This window comes from Triturus cristatus, chromosome 1_2 (assembly GCF_964204655.1).
Source record: "Triturus cristatus chromosome 1_2, aTriCri1.1, whole genome shotgun sequence".
Lineage (NCBI taxonomy): Eukaryota > Metazoa > Chordata > Amphibia > Caudata > Salamandridae > Triturus > Triturus cristatus.
The window spans coordinates 829,856,075-829,872,978 of record NC_140580.1 but is presented as its reverse complement, the minus strand read 5'-3'; the positions used below and the strand labels follow the sequence as shown (position 1 = coordinate 829,872,978).

Sequence of the window (16,904 nt, the reverse complement as noted above, 5' to 3'; positions counted from 1 at the left end):
CAACACCATTATGCAAAAACACGGCCACTGAAGCTTTAAGTGGATATCATTAACTCCTTGTGCTACGGAAATCCACAACTACTTAGCAGATAGCATTTCCTGCATCCAGTATTTCACCATTGGACATAGGCTTACAATTAGGAAAGTGGGACAAACATCTGAACTGCTGGACAATCCCACAAAAAGTGGAATGGTTGGACACTGTACTTTAAACACAGAAGGTGGTCCTAGTAGGATTTGTTTTTACCTACTTTTATAGACCGATAGACTGAAGCATGTTAATATCCATGGCATGATGACAGGTACACATTTCCACCTGATACAAAAAACACAAACCAGGCATATTTTCTTTGAATCACGGAGGGTGTAAAGCTACCCATTTGCAACCCTCTAAATTGCTTCTAAACCCTCGTGATTCAGTTTAAACCATCTCACTGGTGCTGGTTTAAAGGAAGACTGATTGTAGCTTTTGCCTGTCCCCTTGGAGTGTATATATATCAAGGAGAAAAAAGGTATCAAGGAAATAATACATCAATCATTCGTGAAGAGAGCACATTTAATTACCCCTTCAAGAGTGCACAGGGCACCCGCATATATGGTCCTCACCACCGGGCTGCAGTAAAACATGTTTACCAACGACATGCGATTCTTCTCGCCTGAGGTCGCCCACACCACCCACTGTTGACAGGTAGATCTATGTCCTGTGTAATGCCTTCACCCACTCCTGGCAGTTTACCTGAACGCAAGTGCATTCTGGGGCATGTGGCTTTGCTTTTAACTCGGTTTAGCTTTTAACTCGGTAATAAATAAACTAAAAAATCTAAGCGTGCAAAGTCTCAGGATGCAATAATATATTGACTGAAGTGCCAGAATTAATTGTGCACATGAATGACTGGGAACTATTAAAATTCATTGGAAAAACAACGCGTGTGCGCCATGGACAAATGGGTCATTGAAGAAATACGTATGGGGGATACTTGTGGGGTAGCTGAGAGGTCTACACCAATGGGAAAGGGTTGATACATCCAAGGGAGAGTGTGCATTATAGGAAGTAATACCCAGGCCACCTAAGCAGTTATCCATTTACCATCTCAGCAAACAAATGTGTGGAAACAAATGTGCAGCAGTATCTCCAAATGTGAAAAAAGGTTATGTAGCAGAACCCCCGTATATGCAAAAATAAATGTGTAGCTCCTCAAAACAAAGAGAATAAAGGCTTTGTTGTGAACTAACAAAAATGAAACCGCATTCATGACAAATAGTCTGCAATAAATCCTAGGTGACATCAAAACTGCCGTCGCCACATCTTTCTGCAGCTATGTACCACCATGAATTCTATAGTGGTATGTGATTAAGGAAAGTTTAAAAGTCACAAAACATGTTCCTGTTTCATTGATGCCTGCTTTCTTCTTGTTAGTTGTAGCTTCAGTCAAAGGGCATGCGGTTCCATACTATACAAATGAATTCCTGCAGGACACACACAATAAGCTATGGGAACTGAAGTATACGAATGCAATATTAATTGCTTAGGATCACACCATTTAGTCAAGGGAGTGGCTGGGATTCGAAACATAAGCCTCCCGAAAAAACGCTGCACAGCTGCAAAGACTGTCACCTGCCCAGTTCCATCCCTGCCTGTCCAGCTCAAAAAAACACGTAATCAAGAAGTCCTAACCCAATATACAATTGAAAGAAAGTACTGTTTTTAAAAGCAGTATTTGTGAACCCTCACAATGTTATTATTTTCTTGCACAAATGCAAACATTATGCTCATCAGCTGTAGGACAAAAAGTTAAATATGAAACACTGACCTCAGCCTGCACACCTCCTGCAGGACTCTTGGCTTGAGTAACAGCCACTGTCTCCAGGCATGTGGACAGTTTATTCATGTTGATGGCCTTGGCATATTCGCCCCACACCCCTCACCTCCCCCTGGCAAAAAAAGAAACCACGTCCGTTCCATGAACGAACGTCCAAACGTGTATAAACAAGCATTTTCAATGCAATAGGTCTCGAATTTGTGAGAGTTTGAGCTATTGGCATTGTGAATGACATTGACAAGGCCTTTTATTTATGTATTTTGAAAACCTGCAAGGGCGTGTAAATATGCACTTTGTACTTCTAGTCCTTGCTTACGAAATGCACGGCTGGCAGTAAAACAGGCACAGTTACTGACAGCCTTGCTTCTCGTAAGCAACTACTACTATAAGTACAAAGTGTGTGTTTATGCACTGATTGCAGGTTTTTCAAAACACATAAATAAAAGGCATTGTCATTTACAATGCCAATGGCTCAAACTCTCGCAAATGCGAGACCTATTGCATTGCAAATGCTTGTTCTATATCATTGACTAATGTTCCCTATGGAAACTACACCGGGAAAATGTGTTCTGAGACGCCCTTTTTTCTTGGCCCCAGATGAAAGATCACCTTGAAACTTTCCAGGAAGTAGCTGAGGTGGATTACATTTTGGGGGGAAAGATTTGTGAATATTCATCAAACGGAGCCAAAGTTATTAGCGAAATAAAATATGCTCATCCTATTGAAAGTTTGATTTAACCACAACTAAACAGTAATCACCACTGTGTAACAGGTATGTGTGTTTGCGTTAATGCTTAAATAGTTTTATATATCTATATCTTTATATGTATGCATAGATGTGTACACACATACATACAAGGTCGGGTGGCAGGGGGGACAAAGTGCAGGCACACGGGCCTCATCTGGCCCAAGGCCCCCTCTTATAGACACCAGTGCCTGTCACTGTCTAGAGGTGGCCACTTCCGGTCACAGAAGAGGCACGGCCTGACTGTCTGCTGAGCCTCAAGACGCATATTACTGACCAAAATGTATCTTTGTGCACTTGCCAGGACTTCACTTGCTCCCAGTCTGGCACCCTACATAAGAACCAACATTCACATAAAAAAGAAAAAAAAACATAAAAGGCACCGGCTTGGCATGACGTCCCCTTGGGCACACTTCAAACACAGGCAGCCGAGAGCATGCATGAATACACGCGGAGTGTGCCCACTCACTGAGTCACGCTCAATCAGACACGGAGTGAGTGATGCGTAAAACAATAGGCCTGTCATTGGAGGCCATTTTATGCCTCTGGGCTGCTTCCCTCGCATTCCGAAGCCCGTCGACTACAGAGTTGTTTTTTATCGCTAATTATATTTTCCAACTGTTGCTTTGATTGTAATTTCTTTGTTCCCATTCTCCTGCTTTGATGCCCGCTTTAACCGCCCTCTCCTTCGTTTCTAAGATTTAATCTGTAAGGGCAGGTATAGATTTGGCATGTTTCACGCTTAATTAACCCTTGGGCACGAAAATACTGGAAAGAAACCTGGTGCAGTGACATCCGCCAGCCGCCTGGGGGCGTTCTGTACTGGTAATTCATGCTGGGTTCGTAAATTCTATACTGAAATTCTGAGTGATCTAAAAGTTGAGAATATTTTGAAGAATAGGATATTGAGACAAACTAGTGTGAAACCACAAGCAAATCAAAGTGCTTGGAGAGTTTGAGACAACTGTAAGCTTCAAAGGAAATTCTACCTCTGTAGTTATGTATGCGGCAAAGGACTGAGTTTGTTTACGGGGTTGGTTGGATTTGAAGATTCGACATGTCACCCTCGATCCCAATGACCCTGATTAGGTGGTTGTGAAGATTAACCATTTCACCAGGTATTCCACTGATGCGTGTGCGTGTGCGTGTGTGTGTGTGTGTGTGTGTGTGTGTGAGTGTGTGTGGTGGATGAATCATAACGTCAGCGTAGTTTTCCATTGGTGTAAATTACCCAAATTGGGAAAGTTTGAAGGTTTTTCCATAGAGTCCAATTGAAATCTCATACCTAGATCTGGATGACCTGGGGTTCAAACTCCAATCCCATGCAGGGCTTGCTTCAACATCTGGGCAGCCATCTGATCAGGGACAGATCTGCTTTAAGGGCTTTTAAGGGATCTCTCGAGGCAGGCATCTATAGACTCTGCACTCTGACAACTGCGCTGGACACCCCTGAAGAAAAGCCTCCCATTGAAAGCCACCTGCTCCTGCTACAGGGTCCTTAAAGATAAAGGCCCTCGTTACTTGCACCAGTTTTTCAAGCCTTACTCTCCTACTAGGAACTTAAGATCTGCTGGGGCCTCATTGGCATGCTCCCCCCCCCCCCTGTAAACAGATCTCGCATTGGGGGCTGCTCCTTCCGTTTCTTAGCAGCTAAGCTGTCTGACTCCATTCCTCTTCAAATTAACAGGGAAAAGCTGAACTACCTTCCAGCAAAAATTGTAAAACCTGGCTGTTCGGGTGGGCCTGAATTGTGATGTTTCCCTAGCTGTTTGTCTGGTTCTGACCTCTTGGAGTGAGACCGCAGTGCAGGGACAGTTCGGTAGAACCAACTATGCACTTTAGAAATTACATTATTATTATTAAAGCGTTATCGCTAGAATCGGTTTCAGATTACGCTGGATTCAGCTCTAAGTGAGAGGAAAACATGTCCTTAGGCAGGGAAGGTGTGGATGAAGGACTCAAAAGAATGAAGGTAAAGGCCATCCTCGGGTTTGAGAAGAACCACTTTCATTAATGACCCTCCGAGGAACCATGGCAACTGTGCCATGCATAACACAAAGTCATACCCTTGAAAAGGAAGGTTACTCTATAGTCAGATAAGGTAGAAACGTCCCTAATCATATCTCACATTTACAAAACTCACAATGTGAAGGGACAAGGTGTGGAACTTGGGGTGACCACACAGGATTTTACATAAGCGGGCAGGCTGGCCTCAGTCCCTAGGGTTATAGCAAAAGGCTATTCACCAGCTATTCAGTTTCTACTGTCAGAAACCAGACAGTGTGCTACAGATCTCCTTGGATATGACTTTCTGGGGATTAAGGCAGAGCACTTTTTACTCTTTTTGGTGACAAATGACAGTTAACAGTACAGTGGTCCCAAGTCAGAGACCCCCCAAGTACAAAAATATTGCAAGCAAGGAAACTTGGAGAAGAAAACAGAAAAATCCAAGATGGCAGAGGTACAACTTTGACCTAAGGACTTCAGTTCCTACAGAGAGAATTACAACTTTTTATTAAAAGTGAAAATTTGCAGGGGGACTATGTGAAATGAAGACCGGAGGATCTGGCTGAGTATAAGATATTTATTCAGATTAAAAATAAGCTTAGTTACTTCAAGATATGGTTGTCCAACGTAGGTCTAAGAGGGCCATATCCAAACCAGATTTTCGGGTTATCCACTATATAAATGTGCTCATTTGGATAAGTTCACACAAAAGTGTCTTATATGATAGCAAGAGAAATCAAGCCTGGATACAGCCCTCCTTATCCGGCGTGGGACACCCCCGCACTAAATATTTGATGACCGGGATTGTGTTGTGCTACAGGACTGAGAACTATTTGACAAAAAAGTGCTACTGCCCTCTGTTTTTGGCAAGTGGCTATGCTTGCCAAGCACATGAAGCAGTTAGCCCATATTAGTAAAAATGGGTTCTGACCTGTAAAAACAACACGTTTTTCTCTTTCTGATCTCTGGTTTTGGACAGCCGCGGTCCGTGCAGGTAACATGGGTGGGGTTTAATTTTACCTCAGCATCGTCCCTTAGAAATCCCCCCCCCCACCCCCCATGTGGGCCCACCACTGTTACCTGTACTGACCGCTGCTGGTTTTGGACCTCTGCAGTTTGTATGTGTTTTCAACTTGGAGTAACAATGCTATTGGTCCCCTAGAACACCAGTGGCAAACAACCTCAGTAGACACAACTGTGGTCCTGTGACACCCTGGATACCTTTGGGTCCCTAAAGAATCTATATAGCCTGTAAAGGATAAATGAGGTAAGCGTGAGGTACTCGTGTTGTTACTCATGTTTCAGTATTGTACTTAATGGAGTCGGTTATGCATCCTAGGGCATAGTTCCTGCATTTTACTTATGGCATTAATAGGGGCTCATTATGACTGCATCATTGAGGATCAATGGGAGCATTTTAAAGGGTAAACATTTTTTTAGGTCCACTTTACCAACTGTGGCTTTGAGTGGTTGTATTTAAGAACATCGAGGACAGACCTATCGTCCTACAAAAATATCAAAATATCGTGAAGGAACTTGTATATAGGTGAGCATAGATTTACTATTCTAAACCCACATCTAAATACCTTGAAAAGATAGATATATATATCTTCAGGGTCCCTATACATGGAGTTGAGTATAGTGAATATATGCTTGCCCATATGTATTTTGCTTCACGATATTTTAAGAGTAGATGTTTGGGCCATAAGTATTTGGTCGGACAATTTTCCTTCCGCCATATTGTGGTACTATACCCTTTGGGTAGCACTGCGACATTTTAAGAGGTCGTGTAAAACAGTGAGTGCCCCCAGCCCCCCTCCGCCTTGATTCCTAGAATTAAGGTTCCAAACGAGGCTTGTATTACGGCATTGGAGCGATTAAGCAACGTAAGCCTGAGATTCACTGATGATCATGCGTATCTCCAGAGGTCAGCACTCCAAAGGAGCTACCTGATTCTGCAAGGATTGCAATATGGGGGATTGATGTCTCTTGCAATAAAGAGTTGATGTTTAGTAATCAGAGGGGGGTTCGCCTATGGGAGATATGGATATATCACAGTAACCCTCCTATATGACTTTATCTCTCACCTTTTATCACTTGGACATCCCACTTCTCAGGCCTTCCAACCACGTTTTCAAAGTTACATGAAACTCCAACAACGAACGTCCAACCTTACAGAAATGGAAATTAAGATATCGTATAAATAATAATAAAAGGCCAACTACCAAGAAAAGAGATGGTAAGACGGCCCTGTGAGGATAACTTCTGGCATTTTATAAAATGTTAAGCACTATGTAACTTTTGCTGCTGTGATCGTTTACAGAGAAAACTATTCCCATGAACTGTTCTTACTTACTGGGATTATACAAAACAATACAAGTCACTATAAAAGAGTAAATGTATTTTACCACTTTTTGGCAAAAATATCAGGAGCTAGTCACTGCTGCTTACTCAACAAACGCCATCCATTATTTTTAATTGGTTCTGATCTTAAAGAATTGCACAAATAAGCATTGTCCCATGTAACAAACAAAACTGTGGAGCGGGCCCCACCATGGCGAGCAGCTACATGTTTCTAGAGTAGTTTAATGCATATTTATATCGAAATGAAAAAGGATGAACAATGGTCAATGAGTAACCAAACCACTGACCACGAACGAAAAACAAAAGAACAGTTTGAGGGATTCTGTTCTAGATTTCAAAAGGATTCACTGCTTATTGCCAAGTGTTGAATAAAGTAACAAACAGGTTGGGTTTGCACTATATGTATGTATACATCTATGTGCTAATTCTCAGTGGCGGCTGACATGTACCGAGGGTGGTGAGGTGGGTGCCAAAAAAAGAAATAAATAATAACATATTAAATAAACATACTTTCCTGCAATGAGGCTAAGTCCCCCTTTGTTAGGTCTCGCCTGACCCAGCGCATGCGCTGGTCTGGCGAGACATTTTGTGAGGGCGCCAAAAAGTGCTGCCAGGCCAGCCTAGGGCTATAGTGCATGTGCGCGTGCGCGCGCGTTGCGCTTTACCGCGATTACTTTCACTTTTGCAGCCGCTTTGATGTTTGATTGCGATCACTTTCGCGGTCGCTTTGATGTTCTCTGTGAGGCTTCAATAGATTGCATCAGTTAAAACAAGCATTGGCATAGCCAATAGGTCTCGCTTTTGGGACCTTATAAGTGTTTAGTTATGCAACTGTTGCATGGCTAAACACTTATAAGGTCCCAAAGGCGAGACCTATTGGCTATGCCAATGCTTGTTTTTTTCTGGTACTGCTGTCATGCTCATGAGAGCAGTGCCCTGCTTGGAGGGAGCGGCCTCGCTTAGCACTCCCGATGGCACTGGATGCTTGTACTTACTCTCAACTGGGTTGAAAGGTTTAAAGTGCGCATGTGTGGCTGGCGGTCGCAAGACAGCCGGCCAAAGAGAAATGTGCACATTAACCAAATGCAAAAGGCAGCCCACTCTCCTACCTGCTGCTGCTGCCACTCAGCAACAGCCCCATCCCATCCTGACACTCCATTCAGGATGGGGTGATGAAAATGAAATGGCATTGAATTCGCTTTGTTACCAATTTATTTTTCATCTCTGTGGGCTTTCAGTGGGGCGACGCTCCTCCCCTATAACGTAGGAGCCGCCCCTGCTATTTTTATTGTGCCAACCTAGGTAAAAGAGCAGCAGATCGTTGTATAGTCTCAAAGACAAGCTTAAAGACAGCGAGTAATAGGATGGATTGCGGATTGTTAATGCATTGTGATTTAGTGTTCTTTAAAGAGATGCATCTTCAACTCTTCCCTAAATTGGGGCAGCATTGGGGCGGTCCAGATTGATAAGGGGATGTTGTTCCAGATCCTTGGTACACAGATAAACAAGCACTTGCAATGCAATAGGTCTTGCAATTGCGAGATTGTGAGCTATTGGCATTGTAAATGACAATGCCTTTTATTTATGTGTTTAAAAAACCTGCAAAAATAAAAGGCATTGTCATTTACAATATCAATAGGTCAAAGTTTCTAAAATGCGAGACCTATTGCATTGCAAATGCTTGCTGTTTACAAGTGCACCCCATGCTGAGTTTTCACCTCAATAGAGGCCACGCCCCTTTCTTTAGACGAGCTGCATCTAAAGAAAGGTCCACAGCTGCTATTAGAGTGAAAGCATGGTATAGGGCACTTTTTTTTGTGTAAAATCGGCCCGTGAAAGCGTGCATGGCGCACTGACTGCGCTGAATGTTGCAAGAAAGCATGTAGTGCCTGCAGTAGGAGCAACTCATTAAAGAAAATAGTGCTTACAGATGAAAATAAGACGTAACAACCGAAGTAAAAGGGCCAGTCCTCATGGGAGGTTACAAATGAAGACAAGGCAGTACTTAGAAGGGACTAACAAGCCTATTAATGAATCAGAAACAAGCATTTACGAAGGACAATGACACAAGCCAATGACAAATTTGGGCGGAGAGTGGGTGGGGCTTCAAGTCCATACTCCAATACAGCATGCCGCAGAGCAGTGCATGCGCTGCCCAGGCTCGACCTAAAACGGCCTACAACTTTGTTGTATCTTTTTTTACACTGCTTAGTCTGCAGTTTGATGATTTCCTGTATATGGTGAGCTTGTCTGCAAAGATAAGAAGGGATGCTGCTCATCATAGGTACATAGGTGCTGAGGAAAAAACCTCTCCACGTCATATTGTTTGTACCACTCACCATAGCCCCAAGAATCAAGACACGTGCATGTGGACATACAGAAGTAGAAATACAACATTTTCTGTTGGTTCCTCCACAGCAATATTTGAGCCAAATGGAGAACTACTAGGAAGTTGAAATTATGGGTCCTTTACACGAGGAAGAAGTGATTGAATAATGAATGTATAAATGAAAAACTGCTTGTAAAGCACAACAGCTACCCTGAGGCTTCTGGGCGCTATAAGCTCCAAGACATTTAATTATGGTAAATTATCAATTATTTAAAGAACCTTAAAATACTTTGATGCATTATGAGTGTGTTGTACCACGGTTACTTTTATTGGGATGTCTGGATAAATCAAGCAATAAAAATAAATACATCATGTGAAGTAAGAAAATATATATATACCAGTAGGTAGTTATAGTTAGGACCCTCTTACCATAGGAAATCCGCAACATTCTATTTTGAATAACTTTGGCGCCGGTCGACGAATCCTCGCCAAATTTTCAAAATAGGTGGGGCGTTGCGCTCCGCTCCTACCCTGAAAGTCTCGGGGGAATTCGTCAAGCGGGGGCTGAGATAAAAGGGGGGTCCCAAAACGCGTTTTTCCCATGCATTTTTCCATAGGACCTTTAGACACAGATACAGCCCGAACGGCTGAACAGAGTTACTTGAAATTTGGCAGAGAGGTAGTCTACAGGTCAAGGAAGTGCCTTTTGTAGGTTTGGTGTAAATCTGTTCAGTAGATTCTGAGAAAATAGCCTTTAAATCAATATATATATCTGAGCCAGCTTACGGTGCGCTTACCGTGCGCTTACCGTACGCGTACGGTGACGTGCGCGAGCGCGAATCTGATTGGCTGATAGATCTTAGTAAACATTCGAATCGGTTGAAACCAGGAAGCGGCGGCCGCCATTTCGTGTGTTTCAGTCAGAAAAAAAAAGGGAGATAACTTGAAAAGGGGGCAAGGAAGAGAGTTACAGACCCCCTAACATTTGAAAGGGGGTCAAAGAAGGACAGAAAAGTACAAAAAACCATTTATTAATTTTTTTAAAAATCGCGGGGTACGCGTACGGTGAGCTCACCGTACGCATACGGTAGAAAAAAAAAAGAAAAAAAGAAATGAAATGCAGATTTAAGTGTTTAGATATTAGGGGGCTCTAAAAAGAGCCGTTGAGTTTATGAAGTGATTTTTTTGTGGTACCTACAAGTAAGTACCGATGCAGAGTCTAAGGTTCAAGAGGAAGACTCTGTTCCCTTCATCATTGAAGTGCACACCATCTCCTCTATAAATGTCTTGCATGTCGTAACGCAAGTTGTTGTGGTAAATGGAACCCATACCATAGTCTCGGAGGAAAGCAGAAACAGATTTGTTGATGTGCTTTCTTGCTTTGTCAATCTGTGGACAGAAATGATTGGACCAGTTCCATTTTTGCCTTTGGCATATGTTAGAAAACACAAAGGCAGTTTTAGGGAAAAGTGAAAACAGTTGTGCAAAGGTCTCCTTCATAAGCATTTCCAGACCTACCCCAGTCAAAGTGCCTAGGTCATTGCCACCACAGTGCACTATTATGAGGTCAGGGTGTTGGATTTGCATGAAGGATTTCACCAATGGCATCAATTGGTGCCACTTTAACCCTCTCTGACCAATCCATTTAATGTCTACATTTGGCAAAGCAAGGTCTCTCACCATACCTGTTTTCTCTGCATACTTTTCACTCCAGAAGACATAGCTGTGCCCTACAATCCACACTGTGAACAACTTCCAAGGAGAACTGGATGCACTCAGGAGGTGTAATTCAGTAGAATGGTAAAAAGAAATGAAAGACAGTTTGGAAATGGAGGCATACATATTTTTTTTTAAAAAAAAAATAAACTGATTGGCTGTTTCATACCATTCTACAATAAAAACTAGGCTGTATGTGTAAATTTATAGAAGCATGTTTTGTATTGGTACAGAAAAATGTGTTACCAAAGAACAGTACTATGGATTTGCTGTTAGGTTTGAAAAGTCAAGCACTCCTGCTCTTTGGAAATGAAACATTGTTTGGTGAACTTCTGACCTAACTCTGCACAGCAGTGTTTCAAGCGCTGTTGCTATGGTAGCATGCAGAAGTCAAGTTGGGGGAAGGGTACTAGGCAGAAGTCAAGTTGGGGGAAGGGTACTTTTGGAAAAGGGTTGGTTTTCAACCAATAGAAATGTGTGATTTCATTTGAAAAAAAGGGGGAAGCACTGAGATTTGAAACTAACATGTATATGTGTGGAAAAAGAGAGGGAAACTTTGCCATTATCTGGTCCTGCTGAGAGGAGAGAGGTGTACAGAACAGAGATCCTGGCTCTGATAATCTGCTGTTTGAGTGCCACATTTCTTTCACAACTAACTAATTTTAAAGGTGAGTTTAGAGTTTGAGAGGGGATGTATATGGTAAATTAAGAAATGAATAATAGAATTGGAATTCCTTTTGTTGAAGTTGTGTTTATCATTTTCTGTTTTGGGAGAAATTTAAATGTGAGGAACATGTAAAATAATATGGACTATGTTTTCACGATAAATTAAGGTGTACTGGTATAAATAAGGAATACTTTAAGGGTTTGAGGTTGCACTCAGTAATGCAAATACATTCAGCATCAGTAAGGCTGGTTGCCCTTGCTGGAGTGTAGTCAGTCACCCAGGCTACACATGTTGTTGGTCTCAGAAAGCTGTTTGGTATTGCTCTGGTGATTTTACATTTGCATTAGATGGAAAGGGGGAGGTATTTTTTTCTGCAGAAGCAGACTCTTAGCACACAGCCAGATGCATATCCTGTGGAATCATGCATAGTATTCACAACCGAGTGGGGTTTGAGGTTTCAGTCAGTAATGCAAATACATTCAGCATCACTAAGGCTGGTTGCCCTTGCTGGAGTGTAGTCAGTCACCCAGGTTACACATGTTGCTGGTCTGAAAATGTTGTTTGGACATGTGCTTTTTTAAGAATCTGAAAAGTGGATTCATAATGTGTCAGACTGTAAAAGTACTTATCACTTGCCAAAAAAAAGAGTAGTAAGTGTGCTTTCAAATTGGCAAAGAAATTTTGTTTTGTGACTAATATGAAAACCTGACTCTGTGTGCAAATAGGAATTACAGGCAGAGATTTATTGCGTATTGCTCTGGTGATTTTACATTTGCATTAGATGTAAAGGGGGAGCTATTTTTTTGTGCAGAAGCAGACTCTTAGCACACAGCCAGCTGCTTATCCTTTGGAATCATGCACAGTATTCACAACCGAGTGGGGTTTGAGGTTGCACTTAGTAATGCAAATACATTCAGCATCACTAATGCTGGTTGCCCTTGCTGGAGTGTAGTCAGTCACCCAGGTTACACATGTTGCTGGTCTCAGAAAGCTGTTTGGTATTGCTCTGGTGAGATTCTGGGCTTTTTTAAAACAATCTTTGAGATTGTTATTTTTTTTTTGCCCGCTGTTAAATGATGAATGCAATTGCTTTCACAATTTATAGTGAAATGCAATATATTCTGAAAACAGCAAAAAAAAGGCAAAAATGTTTTGGGGAAAATATGTAAATATGTGTACTGTATTATAAAATGTTTTATTAAATATTAATACTTTTTTCTTTTTTTTCAGATTGAGATAGAAAATTTTCGAAAACTTGAACCATTTTTAAAGCAATTAAAATTAAATTTTAATTAATAAATAATTTTTTGAGTGGGTATGGTAAGTCAAAAATATCATGGTCCCTTTTTTCCACTTCTCCACAATCACATTTTCAGTTTTTCATTGTAGTCTCTCAAGGACCTTGTAATGTGGTAATTGATTTTTAGTGTTTTTACGCGTACGGTAAAAATAAAAATAAAAAAAAGTTACAAAAAATATATAAAAAAAAGTTAAAAGGTAAGGTTGGCTCTTAAAAGAGCCGTTGTGTTCATGCAGGGACAGAGGAAAGAAAGAATGGGAATATTAGTCGGTACGACAAATGTGCTGATCTATTAAATTGTTCACTAGGGCAACACTGGTCTCCCTATGACAAATTAGATCATGACAAGTGGCGCACCGAATTAAAACCCTCGCAAACCGATGGTTGGTTTCCAGAGGACCAGAAAAAGGAGATGCTCCCCCCACAGATGAAGGGCTCAGCTGACCTGCCGAAGATGGACTCGGCCCTGCAGATGATGGACCAGGCTGAGCTGCTGTGGATGTGCTTGGTTGACTTACTGAAGGGTTACCTTCAGTATGTCGAGCATATGTCCTACCGTGTACATCATGAAGGTGTCTCAACATGGTGTGATTCCCGAAGGAATACTTCTTGTTGGGATTCCCTCTTAAAAGTACACGGCCACAAAGCTTACAAGTCACTAAGGGTGCATTTACCTTTTGCTTGCCCTCTGGAAAAGAAAAATACTCCCATATGAAAGAGCTCTTTTGTTTCCTCCTTCTCTGCCTCAAGGTAGTGCTGCTAGCCTCACTCTCAGAAGAGGTCTGCTGTTCTGCCATCGTATCACAAAGACAACTCGGCACCTTCTCCTAAGGGATCACAAGCAGAAGTGAGGGGAATGGGTGTGGTGTAGGAGAGTTCTAGAACTGAAAGTACATTAAACCAATCAAAAGTTTTGTTTCTTGATCACATGACCTACCGTGCGCGTACGTTACGCTTACGGTGCGCTTACGGAGCGCTTACGGCAAAAGTACGCATGCGCGTAAAAAAGACACGCGCACGCGCGCATGCGCAAAACAGGCACGCCCCTTCACTTCCGCGTAACATGCGCGTGCAGCGTACGCGTTATGCGCTGCGCACGTGTGACGTACGTCTACGCAAATTGCGTAACTGAACGCAAACAGCGTAGAAATCTAACGTTATAAAAGCAAGACGTGCGCTTACCGTACGCGCACGTTAAAAAAAATAGAAAAAAAAAAAAAAAGGGAAAAAAACCCCACTATGTTATACTAATAAATCTTACCTGTTTAGTTTAAAAAAATGGTAAAAATAAAAAATATATTGTAGAATTTTTAAAATTTAACCATAGTCTTTAAAAAAGGATAGAAAATTAAAAAAAATATATGTTAAAAAAATTGAAAAAAAAAAAAAAAAAAAAAGGTAAATATAAGAATTAGCATTTAAAAAACCTTGCAAATTCACTGAAAAAACCATGGGTTTCACACACGTTATAGTTAGGAATTAGCATTTAAAAAACCTTGCAAATTCAGTGAAAAAACCATAGGTTTCACACATGTTATAGTTAGCTGGACATTTCACTCGTAAAAAACCAATGAAATTCCCCCTTTATAGTTAGTTCAGCTAACTATAACTCGCGCGCCCGCAATGCACTACTGATGACGTCACATATTACATCACTCATGACATGGTCACTGACATCACTCATGACATCACTGATGACATCTCAAATGACATCACTGATGACATCACTGATGACATCATCCTTGTGATAGAGTGACAGACCTCCTCTTCCCCTAATATAACCTTTGATACACACATTCAAAAATAGAGACTAAAACTTTCAAAACAATGGACATACCAATACCAGTTACAACAACCTCTTCAGTAATTCTAAGATCCATATACACATCCACTCATTCACCAACAGTCCTATACAGTCACTCATACATGTACTCACTCATCATATGTACTCATACACCTATACATCCTGTTACACAATGCCACTCATCCATAGAGTAACTCACACATAGTCACTCATGCTAATAAAGAAACAAACATACATTTATTTGCATATACAGTTATACACACAACACCACACTTACTTCTACGGAAACTTACACATACTTAGTCTTATAAACAGTCACTTATAGAAACACATACTTATTCATACAGGAACTCTTTCAATCTCTCACTCTCACATATACTCACTTATATACACCAATAGTCACATATACTAGTTTAATAGATATGTAGTTACTCATAAAGACACTATTGAGACAGTCATTCACTCACTAACACACCCATACACACACTCATCCACCCATACAGTCCTGCACACATGTTGTCTTCAACACATACAAAGAGTGAGTCACTCATTCATGCACCTATGCACTACGTAATACCGCCCACCGAACCATGCAGACACTCAGACTGATACTCAAAAAAACAACTAATAACCTATATAGACACCCATGAAGCTAATCACCAACCCATGCAGCCACTTATACACAAAGTGAGAGACTGATACAGATATTTTCATATTTAAACATTACTCAGTAAGCCATGTATTCACTATGATACACTTAATCAGTCAGTTACACAATAAATTTTTCAAAAACAAAGCATCCATTTAGACACTTATATACCCATTTATTCTTCCATTGACCTTGAGATATACATATATAAAACATATTTAATTTTCAGAAAAACACACATTCACTGGATGATGTCATCAGTGATGTCATCAGTGATGTCATTTGAGATGTCATCAGTGATGTCATGAGTGATGTCAGTGACCATGTCATGAGTGATGTAATATGTGACGTCATCAGTAGTGCATTGCGGGCGCGCGAGTTATAGTTAGCTGAACTAACTATAACGGGGGAATTTCATTGGTTTTTTACGAGTGAAATGTCCAGCTAACTATAACATGTGTGAAACCTATGGTTTTTTCACTGAATTTGCAAGGTTTTTTAAATGCTAATTCCTAACTATAACGTGTGTGAAACCTTTGGTTTTTTCATTGATATATATATATATATATATATATATCAAAGACACAATCCTGGCTACTTCATGTTTGATTCAACAAACGAGCAGGAACGAACCACACAGAAAAGGTTCTTCAGTGTTGTTTATTCTTCCCTCAGCAACATGACACGTTTCGACCGGGTTTACCCGGTCTTGATCACATATATATATATATGCCACAATTTGTCCACAACGAAGAAAATTAGGGTCGCACTCCAGCAGTTATCAATCAGTGATTCATTTATTCTTCAATCATTGAAGAATAAATTAATTACTGATAAATAACTGCTGGAGTGGGACCCTAATTTTCTTAGTTGTGGAGAAATTGTGGCAGATTTTAGCAGTTTGGTTCAACCGCGAGGGTAACGCACCTTTGTCTTGAGCGCCAAGGATACCGCTGTGGAAAATATATATATATATATATATATATATATATATATATATATATATAGATGATATATATATATATATATATATATATTGCTTAATACAATCCACCCTGGCAGTCAAACACTCGGCGGGGGGGGGGTTGGGGGGGGGGGTTGGGGGATCCCGCCTTTGTTCCACAACAACTCCCAAATGCAGAGCACTCACGGGGTAATTGATAGATTTTGTTCCTGCAAATGCATTTTGGCATCGGCCTTCACCGGTGCATAAAATCCAAATAAATGAGCACAGCTTTACGATGTCTAAATCCTTAAATGTGTCTTTTATTGGTGGGACTGTGAACCAATCACTGAACGGCAACTCTGACGTCAGGGAAATATGTAAGGAACGTGAGGGCATCAATGTCCCATAATGCTTTACAATTGTTCATTTTCTTGCGTTCCCCAAATTCGGGAAAGTTATTATATTTGTCTTTCACTGTTCTTTTTGCTGTTGCTTTGCCACTTTTCCAGTCACCTCCTTTGTTCCTGGCTGTGCCCATCTCCCTCGCCTGCTTCATT

At 41.1% G+C, this 16,904-nt stretch overlaps 1 protein-coding gene across 2 annotated transcripts in view; it reads left to right on the top strand.

Moving 5' to 3' along the window:
- Positions 1 to 16,904, top strand: part of PLEKHG5 (pleckstrin homology and RhoGEF domain containing G5) — a 1,098,541-nt gene that overhangs the window by 458,736 nt on the left and 622,901 nt on the right. The gene's annotated exons all lie outside the window — the stretch shown is intronic.